The sequence below is a fragment of the Lissotriton helveticus genome, chromosome 12 (assembly GCF_964261635.1).
Source record: "Lissotriton helveticus chromosome 12, aLisHel1.1, whole genome shotgun sequence".
Classification (NCBI taxonomy): domain Eukaryota; kingdom Metazoa; phylum Chordata; class Amphibia; order Caudata; family Salamandridae; genus Lissotriton; species Lissotriton helveticus.
The window spans coordinates 216,656,314-216,672,378 of NC_136073.1; the positions used below are offsets into that span (position 1 = coordinate 216,656,314).

Consider the following 16,065-nt stretch of genomic DNA (forward strand, 5'->3'; position numbering starts at 1 on the left):
TGAGAGATGTTGTGGTGGCGACTAGTGATGCTGTGGCATTCAATGATCCTGTGGTAGCGCATAGTGATGTTGTTGTGCCCCTTAGTGATGCTGTGGTGGTGCTGAGTGATGCTGTGGTGATGCGATAGATAGAGTGAGTGGGATAGATAGATAGAGTGAGGGCGATAGATAGATAGAGGGAGGGCGATAGATAGAGGGCGATAGAGAGATTGAGTGAGCGAGATAGATAGATTGATAGATAGATAGGAGTGAGGGCGATAGATAGCTAGACAGATAGATAGAATGAGGGCGATAGATCGATAGAAAGATAGATAGAGTGAGGGCGATAGATAGATAGCGTGAGGGCGATAGATAGATAGCGTGAGGGCGATAGATAGATAGATAGATAGATTGAGGGCGATTAGATAGATTGAGTGAGGGCGATTAGATAGATAGAGTGAGGGCGATTAGATAGATTGATAGATACATAGAGTGAGGGCGATTAGATAGATAGAGTGAGGGCGATTAGATAGATAGAGTGAGGGCGATTAGATAGATAGAGTGAGGGCGATAGATAGATAGAGTGAGGGCGATTAGATAGATAGAGTGAGGGCGATAGATAGAGTGAGGGCGATAGATAGAGTGAGGGCGATAGATAGAGTGAGGGCGATAGATAGAGTGAGGGCGATAGATAGAGTGAGGGCGATAGATAGAGTGAGGGCGATAGATAGAGTGAGGGCGATAGATAGAGTGAGGGCGATAGATAGAGTGAGGGCGATAGATAGAGTGAGGGCGATAGATAGAGTGAGGGCGATAGATAGAGTGCGGGCGATAGATAGAGTGCGGGCGATAGATAGAGTGAGGGCGATAGATAGAGTGAGGGCGATAGATAGAGTGAGGGCGATAGATAGAGTGAGGGCGATAGATAGAGTGAGGGCGATAAGATAGAGTGAGGGCGATAGATAGAGTGAGGGCGATAAGATAGAGTGAGGGCGATAGATAGAGTGAGGGCGATAGATAGAGTGAGGGCGATAGATAGAGTGAGGGCGATAGATAGAGTGAGGGCGATAGATAGAGTGAGGGCGATAGATAGAGTGAGGGCGATAGATAGAGTGAGGGCGATAAGATAGAGTGAGGGCGATAAGATAGAGTGAGGGCGATAGATAGAGTGAGGGCGATAAGATAGAGTGAGGGCGATAGCTAGAGTGCAGGCGATAGATAGAGTGAGGGCGATAGATAGAGTGAGGGCGATAGATAGAGTGAGGGCGATAAGATAGAGTGAAGGCGATTAGATAGAGTGAGGGCGATTAGATAGAGTGAGGCCGATAGATAGATAGAGTGAGGGCGATAGATAGACAGATAGAGTGAGGGCGATTAGATAGATAGACTGAGGCCGATAGATAGAGTGAGGGCGATAGATAGACAGAGTGAGGGCGATAGATCGATAGACAGATAGAGTGAGGGCGATAGATCGATAGACAGATAGAGTGAGGGCGATAGATAGATAGTTGTGTGTGTGGTTGTGTGTGGTCGTGGTTGTGTGTGTGGTTGTGGTTATGTGTGCGTGGTTGTGTGTGTGTGGTTGTGTGTGTTATGCTTTGTTTTTCTATGTTATGTTATACTATGTTTTGTTGTGTTTGGTATGTTATGTTTTGCTAGGCTATGATATGTTTTGTTTTGTTATGTTATGCTATGTTTTGTTATGCTATGCAATGTATTGTTTTGCTATTCTATGCTTTGTTTTGTTATGCTATGCTATGTTTTTTTGCTATCCTATGCTTTGTTTTGTTATGCTATGCAAGGCTTTGTTGTGTTTGTTATGCTATGCTTTGTTATGCTATGCTATGTTGTGTTGTGCTTTGCTATGCTATGCTTTGTTTTGCTATGCTTTGTTTTGCTATGCTATGTTTTGTTATGCTATGTTTTGTTATGCTATGTTTTGTTATGCTATGTTTTGTTATGCTATGCTGTTTTGTTATGCTATGCTATGTTTTGTTATGCTTTGTTATGCTATGCTATGTTTTGCTATGCTATGCTTTGTTTTGCTATGCTATGTTTTGTTGTGTTTGATATGCTATGTTTTGCTATGCTATTATATGTTTTGCTATGCTATGTTTTGTTATGCCATGTTTTGTTATGCCATGTTTTGTTATGCCATGTTTTGTTATGCCATGTTTTGTTATGCCATGTTTTGTTATGCCATGTTTTGTTATGGCATGTTTTGTTATGCCATGTTTTGTTTTGCTATCCTATGCTTTGTTTTGTTATGCTATGCTCTGTTTAGTTTTGCTATCCTATGCTATGTTGTGTTTTGTTATGCTATGCTATGTTGTGTTTTGTTATGCTATGCTATGTTTTGTTATGCTATGTTTTGTTATGCTATACTATGTTTTGTTATGCTATGCTATGCTTTGTTATGCTTTGTTATGCTATGCTATGTTTTGCTATGTTATGCTTTGTTTTGCTATGCTATGTTTTGTTGTGTTTGATATGCTATGTTTTGCTATGCTATTATATGTTTTGTTATGCCATGTTTTGTTATGCCATGTTTTGTTAGGCTATGTTTTGTTTTGCTATCCTATGCTTTGTTTTGTTATGCTATGCTCTGTTTAGTTTTGCTATCCTATGCTATGTTGTTTTGTTATGCTATGCTATGTTGTGTTTTGTTATGCTATGTTGTGTTTTGTTATGCAATGCTATGTTGTGTTTTGTTATGCTATGCTGTGTTGTGTTTTGTTATGCTATGCTATGTTTTGTTATGCTATGTTTTGTTGTGCTTTATTACGCTATGCTTGGTTATGCTGTGCTTGGTTGTGCTGTGCTTGGTTGTGCTGTGCTTGGTTGTGCTGTGCTTGGTTGTGCTGTGCTTGGTTGTGCTGTGCTTGGTTGTGCTGTGCTGTGTTTTGCTGTGCTGTTTTGCTGTGCTGTGTTTTGCTGTGCTGTGTTTTGCTGTGCTGTGCTTTACTGTGCTGTGCTGTGTTTTGCTGTGCTGTGTTTTGCTGTGCTGTGTTTTGCTGTGCTGTGCTTTGCTGTGCTGTGCTGTGGTGTGCTGTGCTGTGGTGTGCTGTGCTGTGTTTTGCTGTGCTGTGTTTTGCTGTGCTGTGTTTTGCTGTGCTGTGTTTTGCTGTGCTGTGCTGTGTTTTGCTGTGTTTTGCTGTGCTTTGCTGTGCTGTGCTGTGTTTTGCTGTGCTGTGCTTTGCTGTGTTGTGCTGTGTTGTGCTGTGCTGTGTTTTGCTGTGCTGTGCTGTGCTGTGTTGTGCAGTGTTGTGCAGTGTTGTGCAGTGTTGTGCTGTGCTGTGTTGTGCTGTGCTGTGCTTTGCTGTGTTTTGCTGTGCTGTGCTGTGCTTTGCTGTGTTGTGTTGTGCTGTGCTGTGTTTTGCTGTTCTGTGTTTTGCTGTGCTGTGCTGTGTTTTGCTGTGCTGTGCTGTGTTTTGCTGTGTTTTGCTGTGCTGTGCTGTCCTGTGCTGTGTTGTGTTGTGTTTTGCTGTGCTGTGTTGTGCTGTGCTTTGCTGTGCTGTGTTTTGCTGTGCTGTGTTGTGCTGTGCTGTGTTGTGCTGTGTTTTGCTGTGTTGTGTTTTGCTGTGCTGTGCTTTGCTGTGTTTTGCTGTGTTTTGCTGTCCTGTGCTGTGCTTTGCTGTGCTGTGCGGTGTTGTTTTGCTGTGCTGTGTTGTGTTGTGCTGTGTTTTGCTGTGCTGTGCTGTGTTGTTTTGCTGTGCTGTGTTGTGTTGTGCTGTGTTGTGTTTTGATGTGCTGTGTTGTGTTGTGCTTTGCTCTGCTGTGTTGTGCTGTGCTGTGTTGTGCTGTGCTGTGTTGTGCTGTGTTGTGTTTTGCTGTGCTGTGCTGTGTTGTGCTGTGTTGTGTTTTGCTGTGCTGTGCTTTGCTGTGTTTTGCTGTGTTTTGCTGTGCTGTGCTGTCCTGTGCTGTGTTGTGTTGTGTTGCTGTGCTGTGTTGTGCTGTGTTTTGCTGTGCTGTGCTTTGCTGTGCTGTGCTGTGTTGTGCTGTGTTGTGTTGTGCTGTGTTTTGCTGTGCTGTGTTGTGCTGTGTTTTGCTGTGCTGTGCTGTGTTGTGTTTTGCTGTGCTGTGTTGTGTTTTGCTGTGCTGTGTTGTGTTGTGTTTTGCTGTGCTGGTAAGGGTATGTGAGGGTGTGTGTGAGGGAGTGTGAAGGTGAGGGTGTGAGGGTGAGGGTGTGAGGGAGAGGAGGTGTGTGAGGGGTGAGGGCGTGAGGGTGAGTGTCTCCAATGAATGTCACTGCTTGGCCTTCTTTGAAAATGTTCAGTGCTGCAAATAGAGCATGCCGCCCTAATTATCACAGCATGAGGCCCCAAAGATATAATTATCACAGCATGCAGAGAGCCGCCCCACGCTGCTGGAGCACTCAACTGCACATTAATTATAGTTGAGTGCTCCAGCAGCCTGGGGCGCCTGTTGACATGCTGTGATAAGTGGGTCTCATGCTGTGATAATTGTTGCAGCGCCTGAGGAAGTGGAGACTCCTGCTGGGATAATTGGTGTTGTGGGCCTCAGGAAGTAGAGTTTCATGCTGGGATAATTGGTCTGGCGGGCTTGCAGCGCCTGACGTCCAACAAACGTGCACAAGCTGCTCAACCTTGAAGCACGTTCACAGACCTGGGTCGGCTCGTGCCCAGGTCTGTATCGGGCTCGTTCACAGCGGTTACTCCCTTGACAGGGAGGAAGGTGACTATAGTCTCGCTGGCGGGAGCGCTTCGCGCTCCAACGCCAGCTCGACCTAAAAAGGAAAGATCAGTGGCTCAATCGTTCTCAGGTAATGTGGTGAGAATCTGGAACTTGCTTCCGCCATTGCTACGTGCCACCAACTCCATCCAGATGTTCAAAGCTGACCTCAAATCTCTTCTCTTTCAAAGACACTTTCAGAACTAATACCCTCATTCTCAGACCCTTCCAGGAAGTTAGTTCACCATTGTAAATTTGTAACATCTTATTTATTCCCCACCCTTGATTGCTGTCTGATATTTTGTGATTGCCTATATGGTTTTATTCTACCTCTCCTGTTGATTTTTGTGACGTTCTATTTTGTACCATTTCTCTCATGTAACTGGTTCTATTGTACAGCGCTCTGACACCTTCGGGTAAAGTCCGCGCTTTATAAAAACGCATTAAATAAAATAAATGTTAAAAAAAAAAAATACTTACACGGCCGGTTTTATGCTCGAGTGATGTGATATCGTCATAGCGAATAAACGAAACCAACATGGGCCATACTAACACGGCGTCATTCACGGAAGTTTACATAAGTACTGGTAGGGTTTCTCTTGCTAATAAAGTGGCCATCTTGAAATGTTAAAGTAGCCGTTAAAACTCACTTCGTAAAACGTAGTAAACTCTTCAAAAGAATGTCTACCTTTGGGTAAGCTACACTACTAATCTGAAAACATGTTTTTCAATTTTGCACCTCACCTGAAATGATTCATACAAAATAGTTCACTTAAATAATCCTGAAATAAATAAAAAAAAAAAATCCTGGAAATGTTTCCAGTTTAGTGTAGCTTCCAGCCCTATAGTTTAGTCTTTAGTGGGACACTACGCAATTGTCCTAATCGCGAAATATCACCCTGCTTTCATGGGCGCCCACGTAAGGATAGAGTCACTCAGTGACTTTAATGCGTGGGTGAGCAGTCTTGTTCTCGCGAGAAGTGAGTAAAACTGTCAATAGGGATCGGCTGTCGAGTGTTCCTGTTCCGTTCCTGCCAACAGTCTCACCTTAGCGGCGCGCCCTTCAAAGCAACAGCGGCCCCGAGACATGTCTGAAACCGATCCCAAAACCGTGCAGGACCTGACGGCGGTGGTGAGAAAGGCCCTTCGGCTCGGGAGTGTGGCACGGGAACGAGCGGGGACCCAGGGGATGGGGCTGTGGTATCGGCCGGGATTGCTATGGTTTCCCAAGCTCTGTACACCAACGCCTGCCTCGGAACATTCTGGGCATATGTGAGACTGATAGTTGTGAATGTGCTCTTATTTCGTCCCGCCTGTTATACAGTATACGCGCATCGTTGTTGTATATAGCGTTATTTCTAAAAAAAAAAAAACATTTTCCTCAAGGGAATCCGCTTTTTTTTGGTAATGTATAGGACATCACGATGCCTTAACGGAATCATGTTTTGTTCCTCATGCAAATTATTTGTGTTGGTGCCTGACAACCGCATACTGTATTAGTTTATTCAGTCACTGCTTTCAACGAGTTGGTGCATCCTAGACGTTTTTTTCCACACATATCAATAATTCTGACACCGTTTAATGTGTTGAACTCTAGAAACCGACACATTAAACACAGTTCATTTTGCTGACGGTCCTATGAAAGTAAGCTTATTTACTGGGTATACTGTTTGAACGTGAAACCACGTGCCTGTTACGCTTTTGGCGGTTCCGGGGTGCTTACTTTGTCTCAGTAGGCGAGTATTTCTAAGATTTACTTTTTGACGTCTTCATTATAAAATGGCTACTAGCCCTCACATCTGAATTCTATGAAACTGAGAACGAAGTGAAACCAATGATGGGTGTTGCATTGCGAAACTTGTAAGAAATGGAAACTGAAACTAGCCAAAGATCAGGATATGCAAGATTTTACTGTCACCCATGGTTTTGTAATTCCTACAAAAAGGGTGGCGCTTACATTTTTTCTGCGACCCTAAGACTTTCTGGGTTATATTAATATCTTGACAATCAGCTATTTAATTAAGTGCATGTGAAGGGCGGGTTCTGAAAAACGAAGACTGCAGGTTGATACTTTTTAAGTTTTTATAATTGATTAAATTGTCTTTCTTAGTCCTCAAATAAACAAACACTTCGCTGCCTACATGAGTGTCTACTTTTTTGTGATATTCGGAATTATAAGACATGGATCAGACAAAACACTCCCCTTGTGTCTGTCTTTTAAAGAAACAAATCCCCTAGCTGTGTCCTTGTTGTGTAATTTATTGGACCCCTGTGCTTATGGGAACTTCACACTTAGTTGAGGTCGGGTTTAACCGGTTCAGGTTGGGATATAAGGTATGTGTGCTGCTTATACCAAATATCTGATATTTTGTGACTTGAAAATTTCAGGTGCAAAGGCAAGTTAATTGTGCGCTCCCTCTGCTTCGAACACAATCTACACCTCTGCTGTGTAAGGGCCACATCTGTGAGTGATTGGGTGTGTTAATTGGAGGCTCAACTCTTCCCCCCCCCCCCCCCCCCCCCCGCCTTTGCTTTTCTGGGGACTTTTGTGTATTTTCATCCCTTTTCCACTAAATGGAAGCAAGCACATGTAATGTTGAAGGTCAGTCCATAGCTGAAGGGTCTGGGTTTAACACATGAACATGGCATCTTTTAGGACTTATTCATATGACTGTGCTGAGAAGAAAAGCCGGTCTCACAGCTTGTGGCACGGAGGAGCCTACCTGCTCTCTGTTCCTACAGTGATACTTTCATCAGTAATTTGTGCTCACTTGTTAGCATCTTGATTTGTTGTGTAGAGGGAAGCAGTGTGGCGGCCCAGATGAAATGCTGATCTCGGAAGAAACTGTCCAAAATAAGATGTCAACTCTCCTCTGGCCAAAACAGGGACCAGCTTTTTTCTAAACTAAGGAAGAGTAGTACATATGATGTTCCAGTCTATAGGTGACATTGTTCTCAATTTCATTACCTTCTTGCTCACCAGACGAAGATGCTATTTCAAAGTGAAAGGGGTTTGCGAATATATGGCGAAAGATTTACTGAATTTAATTTGGCGTATTTGAAACAACATGGGTTCCAAGTGGCAGAAATGCTCTTCCAGCCTGTTGAGCCACTACAGACATCGGGATCTCTTTCCCTCCAAGAATCCACTTTAAAGCAATCACAAACCTTTAGGAGTCAGGGTGAACCCGATGATGAAGCATGACACCAATAGGGTGTGTGAGGGTTAAATAACAAAAAAGAATTGCCTCCTTTCCGCACTCAGCGGTGTATGCCAGGTAAGGGTTATTTTATTTTAGTTGAGCTTGATGGTTCTGGATACCTTATGGTAATGATGTCTAGTCGGGAGGATGTATCCTCATTCTAACCTCTTACTCCCTGTGGCCAGTGAAGTGATCTCCACCATCACGTGTGGTTTATAATCACAAATGTGACCATGGTAGAATGGAAGCATTTCAACAAGATCTCAGTCCTGAATTAATGAATAGGAGACAGAGGAACCAGACTAAGACTTGCAGTTTTCTTTGAGGGTGGTGCTATACATAGGGACCGTTTACTATGTCGTTAGGAAGGGTTCCGGATGGGATTCGGTATTGTCGAATCAGATTTAAAACCAATGTTTCCTACGGAATCGGTCACCTTTTCGGATGACCGAGTACGATGCAAGGAAGCCATCCTGGCTATCTGAATCGGTTCTGGAATGGATTGAGGCAGCCCGAGTCATTCATAGCCGAATCATACAATCCAATGGAGACTGTTTCTAAAAGAGCGAGTACGATGACCGATTCGGACTGCTGTTCCGAATCTGTTTGACCGAGCTGAAACGGCTTTCGGAAACGGTCTTCGGGGGCCTGTTGCGGGTGACCGAATGTGGCTTGCGGGTGACGGAATGTGGCCTGCGGGTGTACCCAAGGGACCCCTCTTCCCAACCATGCACAATCTGGTGCCCTACAAAGGGAGCAAGGTTTTCCCCACCCACCCCTTTTCCAATGGGAGCCTGTGTTCTCGTTCGGGACACAGGCTCCCATTGAAGTTAATGCAAGTCTGACCAAACCGAGTCCGTAAGCATCCGGACACATCATAATCGGTCGGTAGAAATCCTAAAGTACGAATCGTTCGGAAAGCATTCCTAACCCAATTCGGTGGGAATGCTTTCCTAATGACATCGTAATTGGGCCCTTAGTCTGAAAAGTATGTCTCCAGTAGCCTCGGAAATTGCCTCTCACTGAATCCCACTAAATCAAGTGAAATCTACTTTAAATGACAAACAGACATAATCGAACTGTGAAAGAAACGTAGCCTCTGTACACATCTGGCTTTCTTAAAGATTTTCAGTCCAACTTACAGCCATTTCTGATGGTTCTAAATCCTATAGTTAGTGGAATAGATTGAGAAATAATTTGACATGATCTTGATTGCATTCACGTTATGGAATTGATAGGAGTGAGGGAATCAATGACTGCCTGTTGTCCCATAGTCTGGTGGATACAGTAATCTAGCCATTTGTAAGGAATCTCCAACGGAAAATGCCATCTTGGAGTCCAAGATGTTTCCAGAACCCAGCTAGCCGGGGACATTCATAAAAGACTAAGTCAAAGCTGGGAGCAACACTGTTAGAACCCCTTTCACAGGGCAAGCAGAAGCTACTGAACACAACCGTAGAGGTTAACACTTTTTACTCCTGATGTCCCAGGGCCCCACTTAATAAGGGTCCTGAGCAACTGACTCTCAGTATTTGCGTGAGGCGAGCAGTTCAAGCCTGGCTTTCTTCCTCCAGTGTGTGTGTCCCACCCAGCTCACAGAAATGCAGCAATCCACTACTCTGTGCATATGCCTCTACTTCAGCACGCTTCTCCAGTCAGCCTTGGGTCTCCTAAAATGCAACCCAGTCATCCATATATATCGCACCATGCAACCACATATGCGCTGCACAGCACCAGATACTGATTTAATGTAGGCCAAGGATGAGATAAGCACATAGCAGCCAATACTTACTTGAGTGGGCCTGTATGCCTCACTCCAGTGACATCGGTAAAAAGAAAACGGCCTGTTCACTTATCACTACACAGTATGCTGCCATCTCCAACCTCATGCTACTTAACTCCTGACTAAGGCAGTAGATTTTCACCATCATGAGGATAGCGCTTTGTGTACCACTCCCAATCCACCTGACTGCAATCAGTGAGACAGGCCTATATTGCAATCCTTGTTTGCCTATGACCTCAAAAAGCAGCACCGGGGATACAGACCTCGTTACAGCTGGGGCACTCTGGGTAGGGGTGCACGTCTGTTTCAATGCAAAGGACTTTTCTGTCTCAAAAAAAGTAATTCATCATTGACTGAGAGATCTGTTTAATCCAATTGGTTCTTGCATGCTATCAGAAGAGGGTAGTATGAGTTTTCGTAAGCACCTTGTGTTTTCTGAACCATCATCACACCTTGTTCAAGGTGCAGCCAGAAAAGAGAGCTTGTATAAGGCACTTGCTGCTTGTTCTGTTAATAGCATCTAGGAAAGAGAAAGGACAGAAAGAAAAGTCTCCTCCAAGCCCCCCTGCTCTCCCTACCCAAATCTGATGTTTTATGGGCTCAGAACTCTTGATATTTGTGTTGGCCCTAATGCAAACACGGACATATGTGGAGTATTGTTTGTGTTTTTTATTTTGATGATTTCTGTCCTTTAAACTTGCAGGATGCTATCAAATGTACACATGATTTGTGGTGCAGGTACACTCCGTACAGTCAGTTGCACTCCTCTTTGGCTTCAGGTCTGCCCTATGGGGTTGACTGAGGAAGTATACCTAAGGTGGTAGTGCCCATTAACAATGAACTTGCCTAATACATTTTGAGAGTTGATTGATGCCCTATCCTTAATCAAATGGTATGAATATTTTTTAATTTTAAAGTGCGTGCTCGTAAAGCAAGTCCTGTTATCTCTTAACCTCAAATGCCAGAATTTATAACTTTGACTGAATCTTTTCTGGAACCTTGAGCATTGAAGCTCTGGTAAGCTGTGCACATGCTCTTCCAGTTTTGATAGCCTCTTACTGCAATTGACTGCAGTTGCAGAGGGTCTGAAATTCTCTAGCGATTTGTGTGGACTTAGACTTTTCAACAGTCTCCCTCCTGTTTAGGAAATTTCACTGAACTTTTACATAGGTTGGTGAGTGTGTATATGGGTGAGCTGAACCCTGATATTACTGGAAACTATGACCAGTAAAGAATTATTTTTTCACTATTTGGGGACTATGATTTACCTAAGCACTGCCCTCATTTTATGAGTATAAGGGGCAATATGCACCAGTTATGTTAATTAGTGAGGGGATTGTATCGAAGTCCTAAAAATCACAAGTTCATATTGCAAGGATGGAAGCTTGTGCTAGATTGCTGGTTACCAAGTTTTTCTTGCAAAGTTGTTGCATCCATTTGGCCTAACCTCAGCAGAAGGAATCATATTTGTTCTTTAGCTATAAAAGTTAGTTGGTGTGTTTCACTTTGTGTGTTCTGGTTACGAATGTATCTAATTTCTCCTGCAAACTAGGTTCTGTTCGAACACTTTTTAGGAATGTGCAGAATTATAACTGGTCCACAACGTTAGGATACCCTTTAGGTAAAAAAGACTTGAGCTGAAAGCCCATCACAGTATTTCAGGAGGTTATGAATGCAACCAGACCTACCTGGTTATCCCCTTAAAAACTGTGAGTTGCATAATCCTACCTGGTAGCGTAATTCGATTTCTGCCACTTTACTTTCTAGTCCCACACCAGCCCTATTCATGCATCAGCCCAGCGCCTCATCCTAAAGGCTACTCTGTCCATTATTTGAGCAGATTCTGGCTTATGGACATTGTTGACTTTCTGACAGCATTGAAGGATTTCTTTATAGCAATCTGTGTTTAAAGAGCCAATGATTGTGGTGTCTCTACGCACTCTGTTTCCCACTTATTCTGTAAAATCCAGACTAAAGAAAACACTTGGGGGGGGGGGGGGGGGGGTGACTGAAGGTAACCCTTTTTATTGGACGATTTTTCTGGTGAACATAACCTTGCTCTTGTTTTTGTGTCTGCATAGTGCTTATAGCTGCCATCCTTTCTAGAGTATTCTAGGACCGTTCACATTAGTTAATTGGCGAAAGTGGTTTGTTTTTTAATTGCAGCTACAGATCAAGATATCTGGTTGATTTAAATTCAAAAAGCAAGAAGAAACATTTGATGTATGCTACGGAAGAAGAAAGCATCTTTACCTTAGAGTGGAGTTAGGAAATTCAAAACGGGAGTGTAAGAAAATGGGCCTTTATGCAGATTTCCCCCTGCCCCCCACCCAACACACCTTTAGCCCCCATTTGGACCACTAGATGCTGATTTTTTACTCTTAACAGTGCACTGAAGCCTGCTAACCTAGCCCCAGTGCTTTCTCCCTAAAACTGATGTGCATGAATTGGTAACCCCAATTGGCAAAGGACCTCAACCCCCTCATAATTTCCTAGTATATACCCAGGGGATAGGTGTTAAAGGGGTCATCAGGGCCTGAAACACTGTTTGCGACACCTTCCATGACCCAAGTAAACTACTGACAGCAGGCCTGCCTCTGCAGACTGTAGGAACAGTACCAACTGCTCGAACTCTACTTTGCCCTCACTATGTTTGGCAAAGTTCATGCACTATTTTTAATATATGCCACTCACCCCTAAGGAAGACCTCCTAAAGTCCAGGGGTAGGGGGCATTATATTAAAGGCTTGTACATGTAAGTGAAAGCTTGTATGTCACTATAGTGCAAAGATCAGAAGGGTAGAGAATGGACCACTTGTAACTACGTTACCAGGGTACTTGGTGCCTTTTATAAAAACCCTCATACACACACGTACAGGGCTTAAACTCATTTAATTTTTACTAGACCTGCAGGTCTAGTAATCAAAAAAATGTATTCGACCTAACTGAAATGCACTTGACCACAGTTTCTGGAAGTGGAGCAAATGTGACAAGTTACAAGATTTAAAGGCATTTTTATTGCTCATTCACTTTGTGAACAATAAAGATGCCTTTAAATCTTGCTATCTTGTCACATTTCCTCTGCTTTCAAAGACAGAGGTCAAAAGTCAGTTTGTCTTCCTACTCGCCAGAAAGGGCGAGTAGGACCTAAAAATTGCTTGCCCTAATTGAATCTGGCTCGCAAATGCGAGAGGGCGAGTGGGTTTTTCAATCCCTGACGTAGATGGTAAACTGGTATATCTTGATTCTCCGCCTCTACGTAGCGTTAATGCATCATCATAGGGTTTTGTTTTCTGGTATGCTAACCTCCACTTCGAGGTAAACTACTGGGTGCGCAGTAGTGTCCAGGTTTCAAAAATGGATTAAGTGCTCAAAGTGAAGTGAGTTAAAATTCTTTAAACATCCTCATTTAAACGCAATTATTTATTTAAAAAATGGGTGTTCAAGAAATTAAAATAGTGGGTGTGCACATTTAGTTCATGTTACTGGATCTAGTGCACTGAATAAAATTTAAAAATTAAGTCAACCTGTTTCAGCCCCGGTATGCCCAGCCTGGTCTATGGAGCTTTCTTCAGGACCAGTGAAAAGGATCTTGCTGGCACTATTTGTGAAGCAATTATGAGGGTATTTTTTGGTCCACTCTTACAACAATAGGTCATCAGTACCCTCTTCCCTCGGTGGGGGGGGGGGCAGGAAACACCAGCTGTAGGTGACAAACCGGGATACTGTCGCCGGTCCCCTGATGAGGCCCACCATTTGGCCGACAAAGGTACTACTGACCTATTTTGTTAGAGTTGACCAAAAAAAATGTGTTTGTACTCTTAAATCCTTAATACATTGTCCTCTATTCTAGCCTGATTGCTGGTCTTTGCCTCTCTCTCTATCAGGACTGGGCTAATGAGTTATTATTGTGAATCCAACAACCATCTTTGGGGTTTGCGGGAGTATTGCATGGTGAAGCCTAACCAGCATTACCACATAATACTCCACATTCCTACAGGAAGTTTCAGTAGGTAAGAATATTAAAGATGTAGTGATAGACCTCTTTTCTCTGACTTTAGAGATCTATATGGTTGTTCTTTGTCAAAAAAAAATTTATTGCTAGGAATTGATTTCATATTATTGCTTTTCACTTATAGGTGCAGACACTGCTTCAACAAATGCAGGACAAATTTCAAACCATGTCGGATCAGATAATTGGCAGAAATATCCTTTCTTTGTGTCTGGTTGTCTGCTGGAAGTTTAACATGGGTACCTGATGCCCTTGTCCATTTCTTCCTCACCACTCCGGTCCCTTCTACTTCATATTGCAGGATTGTATGCAGTTAATCAGGCCCTTAAGCAGGGCCTACCCTCTTGGCAGCCTCATCTCTCGGCAAAATAGGCAATAGTATTGAATCGGATTCCTTTGGAAATGCATGATTTAAGCCAGGTTTATAAATTAGCTGTATTCTGAGCACACTTTTAATTTGCTTGGCTGTTTAAAACTTTATTTAATTAAAGTGTTTATAACTTCACTTCTTTAGAGTAAATGCCCACCGGGCAGGCTGAGATCCCTAACCATGACTGCTGCTCTGTCGCCATGGGACCGTAACCCACTCCACTGACCTGACGACCTGGCAGGCCTCGCACCATAGCCCAAATGACTTCCTTATTTTAAGATTTTGCTGTTAAATCTGTAAAGCATCTATATCAAATAATGTATTGCTGTTCCTTAGAAAAACATTCACCAGCTACTGCAATGATACCTGCAGATAAGGTGCTGCGAGAAATAACCTAACAAAAAAGTGTCATTAAAAAAAGCGAAGGTATTACCGTTCCAAATGAAAGTGTAATACTTGTCGAGACACAGGATGTGGTATTTTGATAATTTAAATTGTTACGTGAATGTTTTCATCATCCTTTTATTTGCTAGAATATGCAACTCTTGCTGTAACTTGTTCTCTGGTTATATTTCTGATAATGTTTCCCCACTAGGGAGTGAGAAGTGTTAGATAAACAATGGTGGCCAGAAATGTTTTTGTTCTATTGTGCTTCCTTTTACGTATTTGATTAAAAGGGGCACAGTGCTAGATTTTAAATCTTAACTCGGCTAGTTCCTTTTGAAAGTAGCACATAATGTTTCACAACTGTGTCAAGGCTAGCAAAGTATATCTACTTTGCTTGTATAATCGTTTGAGTTTTCCTTGACATTTGGTACTTGATGACATGAGCGGGCGTATTGATGACTTGGAGAAGAACATTGCAGATCTCATGACACAAGCAGGAGTTGAAGAGGAGGACGAAAAGGTTTGTTCTGTAATACTTGGACGTAAAAGTTATATAAACTCTATACTTTTATAAAACTGCTTTGAATCAATAGATGGTTATAGTGACTAGCATGTGTGAAATGCAACTTATATAGAAATACCCAGGACATGTTCAAGTTCACATTATGCTGGTTCTAAGGCCTGATCATTATACCTACGTTTGTAGTTTGTTGCCCCACAAGTGAATTAATATAATTTGTAGTCGTAAGCAGTTTCCTCCCATTTGACAGCTATCACTGGGTGTTTTGTTTCTAAAACTGATTAAATAGAGCAATATAATTTGAAGTGGGTTAGGAAGTCAATGGAGAGCAATTAGTAATGGACCAGGTGTTAAATGAGCATTGTATCAGTCACCGAATGAGTATCAGGAAAAAAACTAATTTTGGTGCCCCGGATTGGAAACCCTAATCTTAGTAATGTGCCTGTTGCCCTCTCGTTTTAAAAATAACTGAGCATTTCTGAATGTTTTAGGCCGTTTTGCAGATTTTAGAATTCTCTTGGTTCTTTTTTTCTTTGACGATGAAACCTTATAATGACCTTCTATATTGAAATGTAACTGAATATTCATATGTTATGCTACAAACCAATTAGATGTGTTTTTTTAGTGAAAATATCTTCTGTTTTCTTTGTTTCAGCCTTACGTGAAACCTGAATGAGTGGATTTTAAAAAGTTTTATAGAAGCCAGATCAATCGTGGAAAATGTCTCCAAATTGACTAATTGTGTGAACAAGAAAACATTTTTATATATCTACTTGTTATAGAGCTGCATTTCTAAAGTTTATTGTACATTTAGATTTACAGGTATGCTGGGTGTGTTACGTTTATTTCTCATGATTAGCCTGCATCTGCGTTTCAAGATGTTGATTTATTAAACAATGAAAGTGTCAATTTGATCTGTTTTTAATTTTGTTTCATGTGGGATATATGTGCTTCTGTATACTTGTATGAGGCATTTTGTGACAACTGTAAAATAACTTTAAGGAATCGAAATAGTTGGTACCAAACTGTGTTTGTACAGATGAGCCAATGTGTACAGGCAAAAGCGACTCTTATTTGAGGGAACTGTAAGTAGCAAAATCCCACCCATTCTTCACAGCCT

General features: G+C 42.4%; 1 long non-coding RNA gene across 1 annotated transcript; it reads left to right on the top strand.

Annotated features, from left to right (window-relative positions):
- The first annotated feature begins 5,643 nt into the window (after positions 1-5,643).
- On the top strand, positions 5,644-15,854 carry LOC144799628 (uncharacterized). Its single transcript, XR_013603848.1, has 4 exons — positions 5,644-5,803; positions 13,796-13,862; positions 14,857-14,945; positions 15,601-15,854. It is a non-coding gene; the product is annotated as an uncharacterized LOC144799628 (long non-coding RNA).
- Positions 15,855-16,065: the final 211 nt, after the last annotated feature.